At 46.1% G+C, this 7,337-nt stretch overlaps 1 pseudogene; it reads right to left on the bottom strand.

The window, feature by feature from the left end:
* Nucleotides 1-1,465: 1,465 nt before the first annotated feature.
* On the bottom strand, nt 1,466-1,777 carry LOC123401174 (annotated as a pseudogene).
* Nucleotides 1,778-7,337: the final 5,560 nt, after the last annotated feature.

Here is a 7,337-nt window from a genome sequence, read left to right as displayed (position 1 = left end):
GTTGGTTACCGAATGTTGTTTGGAGTCCCGGATGAGATCATGGACGTCACGAGGGTTTCCGGAATGGTCTGGAAACGAAGATTGATATATAGGATGACCTCATTTGATTACCGGAAGGTTTTCGGAGTTACCGGGAATGACGAATGGGTTCCGGTTGTTCACCGGGGGGGGGGGGGGGGGCAACCCACCCCGGGGAAGCCCACAGGCCTTGGGGGTGGCGCACCAGCCCTTAGTGGGCTGGTGGAACAGCCCAAGAAGGCCCTATGCGCCGAAGGATAAGAAATCAAAGAGAAAACAAAAGAGGAGGTGGGAAAGGAGAGAAGGACTCCACCTTCCAAACCTAGTTGGATTCGGTTTGGAAGGGGAGGACTTCCCCCCTTGGCCCGGCCGACCCCCTTGGGGCTCCTTGAGCCTCAAGGCAAGGCCCCCCTCTCCCACCTATATATACGGAGGTTTTAGGGCTGATTTGAGACGACTTTTCCACGGCAGCCCGACCACATACCTCCACGATTTTTCCTCTAGATCGCGTTTCTGCGGAGCTCGGGCGGAGCCCTGCCGAGATCAGATCACCACCAACCTCCGGAGCGCCGTCACGCAGCCGGAGAACTCATCTACCTCTCTGTATCTCTTGCTGGATCAAGAAGGCCGAGATCATCGTCGAGCTGTACGTGTGCTGAACGCGGAGGTGCCGTCCGTTCGGCACCAGATCATGGGACGGATCGCGGGACGGTTCGCGGGGTGGATCGAGGGACGTGAGGATGTTCCACTACATCAACCGCATTCACTAACGCTTCTGCTGTGCGATCTACAGGGGTACGTAGATCGGACATCCCCTCTCGTAGATGGACATCACCATGATAGGTTTTCGTGCGCGTAGGAAATTTTTTGTTTCCCATGCGACGTTCCCCAACAGCGGCATCATAGTCTTCAGCTAGGTGCGGCACAACTTCGAGGTAAGGGCGTATGTACTTTTTTATGAAATTGGTATCGCTCACTACGACTGCAGCAAAGTAGCTCCGATCATGCTTCAGCAATCCGTTTTCCTTAAGGAACTTCATAACATAATGACGGGGTCTCACCCGGCCCTCTAGGTTGTAACAGAGAATTACGGACCGTTGAGCAATGTAAGTCGGCTCCAACCCCACCTCGGAGGCAAGGAACTCATTGTCTCTTTGTACTTGCACTGCTAGTACTGAATGGAATGGATGGATCTGTGATCTGTGGCCAAGTCAAGTGAGTGTCAAGCGCTTATATATCAAGGAAATGGCCAGGAGAGACCCACCTCGACGTCGGTGACCCCCGTCGGTGAGGATCTCCTCCACCACCAGATGCTCTGGGGAGCCGGTCGGTGGAGAGGAGGGGCAGAGGATGAAATTCGCCAAGAAACAGAGGATACCAGTTCTGAAATGGCCTCTGAACCAAGAAAGACTGAAAGGTAGAAGCAATTTGATAGCTATTTTGTTCATTAGACGCGATATGCACCTACCCGTGCGTGGATGAACTCCTCGACGCGGCCGTTGGGGAAGCGGCCGAGGAGGCGGGGGCCCTGGCCGTGGCGGGACATGCACTCGAAGGTGCACAGCTCGTCCTTGCGGTCGAAGAAGAGGTCGACGCCGTCGCCGTAAATCCGCACCAGCACCTTCCTCACCTCCCTCTCCTTGAGCGGCCCCGCGCCCACGCCCGCCTCGGCCGGGGCAGTTTGCTAGCACACCTGGTACACCTCGTTGGTCATGGCGCCCTTGAGCGGCACCACCTCCAGCGTGCGGCAGTCCGCCATCACTGGGACATGAGACTAGACATTGATGACATGAGCTATGAGGTAAGGAGAAAACTAATTTAGGTTTTTCTTATCGCCTAGATCCGCTCGAGCGGGTCAGCGGGGCGAGCGGAGCGCCCTCGTCCTCCTCCCGCGATGAGACCAGGGCGGCGCAGGGGAGCGACAAGGACCGGTGGCAGGCGACGGGACCGCCGGGGATAGCTGGATCCTTCCGCGAGGGGACCGGATCTGGCCGGGGCAAGGAGCGGCTGCCGGATCCAGCCGGAGGACGCAGCAGGCGGCGGGGCTGGCGAGGCAGCCTGGCGACGGTGCATGGCGAGAAGGGCTTCGGCGTGCGTGGGGAAGAGGAAGGGGATCTGGCGTGATGTGTTTATTTAATGGACTACGGGTTGAATTCGAAAAACTACAGGGACGTTTCTACAAAAACGAAACGTTTTTCTGTTTGTATCACTTAAAAACGTACCGCGGGTTGAATACCGGAAACTCCAAGGGTGTTTTTGCAAGAATGCCGCGACGGACGACAGAAGCGCTGCACACTTTATTATTAGGGGAGAGGGAGATATGCTTAATCTTGACTAAGCCTATACCTACAAATCAAAGGATTAGGATAAAACTAAATACGGATGGGTCTGACTCGTCGGATGGTGGTCCGGGAGCCGGGATGATTATGCGTAATGGCGATGGTTCCATTGTCTTTTCATCTTGCAGAGCTTTGTTTTCATGTAGAGCGCCCTAGAAGCTGAGGTGTGTGCACGTATGGAAGAATTATCTTTCGCAATTCAGCAATCTGATCATCCACCCTTTGTCGAAAATTGAAATTGAGATGGACTCGAGTACGGTAGTGGCGATGATTTTCGGTGGCAAGGTGGATTTCTCAATTTATGCTTCTTTGGTTGGTGAAGTTAAATTCGAAGGTATCAAAAAGTGCGAGAAATCGTATTGATGACTAATAAAGTAGGATTTTCACTCGTGTGGGTTCGTTTATCTTTCCTTCAGCAGCTGTTTCAGGACACTCTATACTAAACTGAGGAATTACTCAAGTTTTTGGCTTTTTTCGACAACTCAAAGCCGTTGCAACGAGAGATAACATGGAGAGGATCTTATGTGGCGCTAAAACTTCATGATATATCAAACCCTTTTTACGACTCGAGAGGGACGTTGATGTTCCAAACATTGGTTAAGAGCTTAATTTGATAGACATAAACGTGACTGATCGGCTTTACACGAGGAAGGGGCAATGAGATAAACTCACCCCCATGGCGAGACTAGACAGATTCATGGCCTCCTGTTTGAACATTGTCCCAAAATTAACGGCCACACCCTTGCCAAACACGTCCTCAGCTCACGATAATAAATCGAACATTGGACTGCAGGACCTTAGTTGGCCAAGTATGTTTTGTATATAAGGATCCATGGTCTTATCAAACTCCAGTTACCAAATGGTACATACAAGAGTTGTTGCATAAAAGGAAGTACCATTGCCACCAGTGATCTTTAAACGTGATACACTAAACTCATTAAGTTAGGAGAATCCTCTAAACTCAATATAATAGGTTCACTTCATCACTATAACTTTTTATGATGACCATATAACGAAAACACTTCGTTGAATGACGTGTTGTTAAAGAAAATAACTGCATCGCCCCTCTTCAAGATGGGAAACTATAGATAGATACTTGAGGTGCCCTCTTGAGAGAAGAATTTGTCAACAATCAATCACTTGAGCTTGCAAGAATAAATATATGATGTCTATGCTATTATTGGGATAAAATGAATCAAAAAAGCAACATAATATGAGAAGGATTTCTTTTCTTAAAGGGTGTATTTATTAGAGTGTACCTGCTTGGTAGGTATGAAATCAATGACAAAGAGTTGCCTAGCTCCGATGAGCTTACAAGCATCATTTGGAATTTCATAGAAGCGGGCATAGCTAGGGGTAAACCACGAGAAATTAGAGCAATTAATGGGTAGGTATCGTAAACATAGTGAGTGTATCACCACATTGAAGGAGAAGAAATGTAAATGTTTTCCTTTCTTTTGCATTTGATTTGCATGCCCCATGTGGATTTGACCCGAAGCTAATGCCCATCTTTTTTGCAATTAAATGCACTTGAGATAGTCACTAAGTAAGGAGACAACACCAAAAGATGTGCATGTGTCATTAGGCCATTGGATTACTCAAAAAAGCGAAGTGTCAAACGATGAAAAGAACACTTGAAACCAGGCACTGAACCCTAAATGCTTCGCGTGGATAACCAGATAGATTACTTCTATCTGCTAGCTTGCCCTAAGAAAAACAACAATTCCACATATATCACTTGTGCTTTCAAATAGTAGGGCGCTAAGAAAAGTGAATTTCCATTAATGAACTGTAGGTGTGCATATCCAGCCATGAAAGCGCTGTGACAATTCCGAATCCAAGTCATATAATTGCTTGATGCTCAAGAGTGCTTAGTTGGAAAATATTTTTTATGTCGTTCAAACTAATGCTCGATTTAGAATTCTATAACCAAAAAAAAGAAAAAAAATCAATTAATCTATCTCACCTATATTAGTAAGCAATTAATCTATCTCACCTATATTATGAAGGAGCTTCTAGGCGTGATAGCGAAGCGAGTTTTGTGACTTTGTGACTTTTAGTAGGGTTGTATCGTGTGTCTTCAACATTCGTCCATAAGACTTCTATATTCGATTCAGTGTATCTCGAACACAGGTAAATCTAGCTTCATCGTATTTTCTATATTTTTGTTTTTTTGAAGGAAAATTGTAAGGGAAACCCCTCACAACGAGTTTTTTTTTAAGTAATAAGAACCCAAATTTGTGTCCGTGGGGACTTGAACCTGGGTGGCTGGGTTGTACATCCACTCCACTAGACAAGTGAGCTAGGCTCACTTCCTTTTATATCTTTTTGTTACAAAAATTTCTTTTTAGAAGTCGAACATTAGACCTCACAAAAGTCCTATCATTTTGATTGTATCATGCTCTTTCGGGTCAAGGCACCTCTAATGTAATCTTTGTCGAGAGGAAGGAGGACTTTCACAGATAAACAGAAGGTGTATGCAAAAAAGAGCCAATGTGACTTTAGGTTCAAAAGGATCAATAGCACATGACGAAGTTCAACTGTCGTATCTTCAAGAGAATAGAGAATAATTGTAGGATTATATGGATATTAGTGCTTTTATTCAATTCCCGAGGCACTCTTCAATGATTGAGGAGATTCACGAGGCAGTCTTAGTGCTATCATCAGGATCACCAGCCTAATGCACCCCTTATTTTGGCTTAGCCTTGCTTAAACAGGTAGCATCCTTTCTATCACGCGCTCTTCTTTGCTACCAACAATTCTTTAAGTATGCGGTGAAGTAAATAATAGTGCACTTTCTCATAGTAGAACCCCTAAGAAATATCACAACATAGGCCGATATCTTTGTGCAATGTCATTTACAAGCTTTGCTCCAAAGTCTTGGCAAATAGGTGGAGAGAAGTACCAGATGATATCATTTCCAAGGACTTATTGTATAAGGGTGCTTTTTCTACGAATATAATCAATTCCATAATGCTATCTGCTTTGACGAATCAAATCAGATGAGGGGCGATCTGTGTCTCAAAAAGGAGAAGAAGTGGTTCTCGATACTGAGAAAAAAGTCACTTTTGATGCAGAAAGTAGGAAACCAAGGAAGCATGCATTGGCAAAGAGTAAATTTTTATCCGATCTTATAATGGCTCAATTCGATCCAACAATGGTACTTCCAAAGGCTCCTCGGCTAAGAAAAATAATAGGTGTATTGGCAAGGCATGAAAGGGATTTTCTAATGCTATCCGAAGACGAATCAGAATACGAAACCGGAAGCCATAGCCCAGAACCTTTACCTTGAGCGGAAGGGAAGGAAACCGACTATTCGAACTGGCGGGTGGGTGGATACCTCATACGTCTCAAACGTATCTATAATTTTTGATGGTTTGACGCTGTTATCTTACCTTCTTTGTATGTTTTATGTACCTTTTATATCTTTTTGGGACTAACTTATTAATTCAGTGCGAAGTGCCAATTCCTGTTTTTTCCGTGTTTTTGGCTCTTTTCAGGTCTGATTTTGGAACGGAGTCCAAACGGAAGAAAAACCCCGAAATGATTTTTTCCCGAACGGAAGAAGTCCAGGGGGCTTTTGGGCCAAGCCAGGTGGGCTCGTGGGATCCCACAAGCCCCCCTCTCCGCCACCAGGGGGAGGCGGCAGTGGGCAGGCTTGTGGCCTCCCTGGCCGCCCCCTGACCTAGGTCTTTGGCCTATAAATTCCCAGATATTCCGCAAAAAATTAGGGGAGCCTCAAAAATACTTTTCCGCCGTCGCAAGCTTCCGTTTCCGCGAGATCTCATCTGGAGACCCTTCCCGGCACCCTGCCGGAGGGGACTTTGGAGTTGGAGAGCTTCTTCATCATCCTCATCGCCCCTCCAATGACTCGTGAGTAGTTCACTTCAGACCTACGGGTCCGTAGTTAGTAGCTAGATGGCTTCTTCTCTCTCTTGGATCTTGAATACAAAGTTCTCCATGATCTTCATGGTGATCTATCCGATGTAATCTTCTTTGGCGGTGTGTTTGTCGAGATCCAATGAATTGTGGACTTGTGATCAGATTATCTATGATATATATTAGAGTCTTTGCTGATTTCTTATATGCATGATTTGATATCCTTGTAAGTCTCTCCGAGTCTTGGGTTTTGTTTGGCCAACTAGATCTATGATTCTTGCAATGGGAGAAGTGCTTGGTTTTGGGTTCTGCCATGTGGTGACCTTTCCCAGTGACAGTAGGGGCAGCAAGGCACACATCAAACAGTTGCCATCAAGGGTAAAAAGATGGGGTTTTTATCATTGGTTTGAGATTATCCCTCTACATCATGTCATCTTGCTTAAGGCGTTACTCTGTTCTTATGGACTTAATACACTAGATGCATGCTGGATAGCGGTCGACGTGTGGAGTAATAGTAGTAGATGTAGAAAGTACCGGTCTACTTGTTTCGGACGTGATGCCTATAGAAATAATCATTGCATAGATATCATCACGACTCTGCACAGTTCTATCAATTGCTCGACAGTAATTTGTTCACCCACCGTCTACTTGCTTTCATGAGAGAAGCCACTAGTAAACACTAAGGCCCCCGGGTCTATTCACATCCATCGTTTACATCTCCGCTTTTACTTTGATTTGTTACTTTGTTGCTGTCAGTTCTCACTTGGCAAACAATCTATAAGGGATTGACAACCCCTTCATAGTGTTGGGTGCAAGCTTTTGTGTTTGTGCAGGATCTTGAGATATTCTTCCGCCGGATTGATACCTTGGTTCTCAAACTGAGGGAAATACTTACCGTCGATGTGCTACATCACCCTTTCCGCTTCGAGGGAACACCAACGCAAGGCTCCAAGGCCACGGGGGAAATCCTTTGCATACTTTCCTAGGAAGTTCCTTAAGGCGTAGCCGTAGCTGAAGGATTCCTCGTGCCGTCGACACAACTATTTCTGGCGCCATTACAAGGGGTACACAACAAAACAATGAGAAGTATTTCTGGCGCCG

The sequence above is a fragment of the Hordeum vulgare genome, chromosome 6H, assembly GCF_904849725.1.
Source record: "Hordeum vulgare subsp. vulgare chromosome 6H, MorexV3_pseudomolecules_assembly, whole genome shotgun sequence".
Lineage (NCBI taxonomy): Eukaryota > Viridiplantae > Streptophyta > Magnoliopsida > Poales > Poaceae > Hordeum > Hordeum vulgare.
This window is presented reverse-complemented; position numbering and strand designations above follow the sequence as displayed.